Source organism: Anthonomus grandis, chromosome 2 (assembly GCF_022605725.1).
Source record: "Anthonomus grandis grandis chromosome 2, icAntGran1.3, whole genome shotgun sequence".
Taxonomy (NCBI): Eukaryota; Metazoa; Arthropoda; class Insecta; order Coleoptera; family Curculionidae; genus Anthonomus; species Anthonomus grandis.
Genome location: NC_065547.1, coordinates 10,601,682 through 10,604,367, shown reverse-complemented (window position 1 = coordinate 10,604,367; position 2,686 = coordinate 10,601,682).

Sequence of the window (2,686 nt, the reverse complement as noted above, 5' to 3'; positions counted from 1 at the left end):
TGGGGGTATTGAACTCCCGGGCTTTCTCGATTAATTGTCGGATGTTGAATATTTGGTCCCTAGTCCCTCTTCCCTTAACGAAGCCTGCTTGTTCTGAAGGGATTTGACTCTCTAAGTAGTTTTGCAATCGTCTATCTATTATTTTAAGCAGGATTTTGCTGGTTTGCAGGATGTGTGATTAGAGATATCGTTCGATAATTTTCGCATTTTTTGGTGAATCCCTTTTTGTAAATAGGAATAAATGCAGACGTTGTCCAGTCTTTAGGCCATTGACCACTTTGCCAGATCTTATTACATATATCATGTAGGATTTTGGTTCCCGGGTCTCCTAGTACTTTTATGAGCTCAGCACGAACATTGTCTGCATTGTCTCTGTATCTTTTTATTTAACCTCTTGTACAGGTCGCAGTCTTCTCCCGTTAGGGTGCCCTTCTTTTTCATTTCTTTTCGTTTGTTAATTGTTTCTATGGTGCTAGCTTGTGTGATCCAGGGTTTGTTTGGCCGATTTATGGGGTTATGTGTTAGTTGAAGGTGATCTGCTGTCGTCTTAATAACATTTCTCAATGCTTCCCATTCTTGGTCTGGGTCTTGTTTATTCATTATGTCATGTTTTTCGGCCTCCAATTTGTTTTGTATTTCTTCTTGAAATTGCCGTTTGGCTGTTTCCGTCATGTTGATCCTGTTGCGTTGGTGGTAAATTTTTTTTAGAAGGAGCCTGAACTTCATTAGTAATAAATTATGATCTGAACCACAGACAGCTCCAGGGTACGTCTTGCAGTTAACGACGGAGGATTTCCAGCGAGATCTGACCATAATGTAGTCAATTTGATTTCTGTATCTATCTCCTGGTGATGTCCATGTGTATAGGCGTCTTTTATGATGTGCAAATAATGTGTTTGCGATAGTAAGATTTTGTTCTTGGCAGAATTGAAGCATTCGTTCACCTCGTTCATTTCTTGTCAAGTTCATATATGGTAGCATTCAGCTGCTCATAAAACGCCTCAATAGCTTCGTCCGAGGAGTCACTAGTTGGGGCATAGGCTTGTATGACGTTGACGTTGAAAGGTTGCGATTTGATCTTTATTGTTATGATGCGATCGTTAACAGCATTGTATCTCAAACTCAAACTCAAACTCAAAAATGCTTTATTGTCAATATAAACATAGAAATTGTAGACAAAGCCAATAGACTGTAAATTAAATGAATAAAAACGAGAAACTAATTTAAAATAAAATAAAATTATATAAAACTTTGAAAAATACTTAAATGCTAATAATTAAAAAATTCACTTAAACTATAGTACGCTTTACTAGCAAGAAATATTTTCGTCCTTGTACGTAGGCTTTTTTCAGTCTTAAGTTGTCTTATTTCTAGTGGAAGTTTATTAAACAGCTTTCTACCTCCATATATGATAGAGCTACGGACAAGTTCAAAATGAGGAATGGGTAGCCTCAACAAATAATTTTGTCGCGTATTATAGCGGCTTCCTAAGTGGAGTTCCTGTTTATATTTTCTAAAAACTAAGCAAACTGTTACCAAAATAAAGATACAACACAGGGTTAAAATATTATGACTTACAAAAAGCGGGCGACATGAGTCACGAGGCTTGGCCCCACATAGATATCTAATGGCCGGTGGCATTAGATAGCGAACGGTGGCATGGTGATGGCTTCATTATTCAAACATATATCATTTGTATTACATTTAAAATTAAGGATATTTGTTTTGGAAACATTAAATGTCAAAAAATTTGCATCACACCAGTCTTTTATTTTTAACAAATCTGCACGTATATTGGCCTCCATTTGAGAAACATCAGAGTTTAAAGCTAAGACAGCTTTGGCGGTTGATCTGGGCAGTAAGAAAGCAACTCCATTGCGGCTTCTGTATCATTTCCTGAAAAGTATACTGTGTCTCCTGAGTCTGTGGTGTAATGACCGGATCCTTTCCAGTGTGTTTGCGACATGCCTAGCAGATCTATTTTGTTTGCGCGGGCTTCTTTTTCGATGATGTACAGTTTTCCTGCCTGGAGAAGCCCTGTGAAGGTTCGATTTAGGAATTATAAATAAGAATGCCAAATGCGCTTACACCATTGTATATTACTCTCTTCGATGATATCTGGTATATTAGTAGTTATTTTAAAAACAGTGTTCTACATAATTGTCGTGCATACGTGTGCAATAGTATTGCATAAATATTTAACAATAATAATAATTCATTGTATAATAAATTAATATACAGTATGATACTTGAAAATAAATAACATATATCACTATTATATTATTGTACCACATCTCCCCCTTTTGAAAGAATGAACTACATTTTTAATGAAATAAAAATGGAGTACTTTCGTACAAAAATAAATATTCATAAGGTATATGCGCTTTTTTACTACATTTTACACTTCTATTTTACAATAAAAATAAAATTATTAGAGGTTCAAGGAAAGTGTTAAGAAAAAGATAAGAGGAATAATAGAAAGAAAATAAATAATAAAGAAAGGATAGAAAAGAAAAGTATTTATCGATCGAGTATAGATTTAAATATATATATTTTTTTTTTTTTTTTTAAATGAAACCTAAAATGTTAACCCTAATTTTACTTAAACAAACTTATTACCTAAATAAACTTATTACTTAATTAAAGTACACATGTACTTAAGTTGTTTAATTTAAATATAATGCTA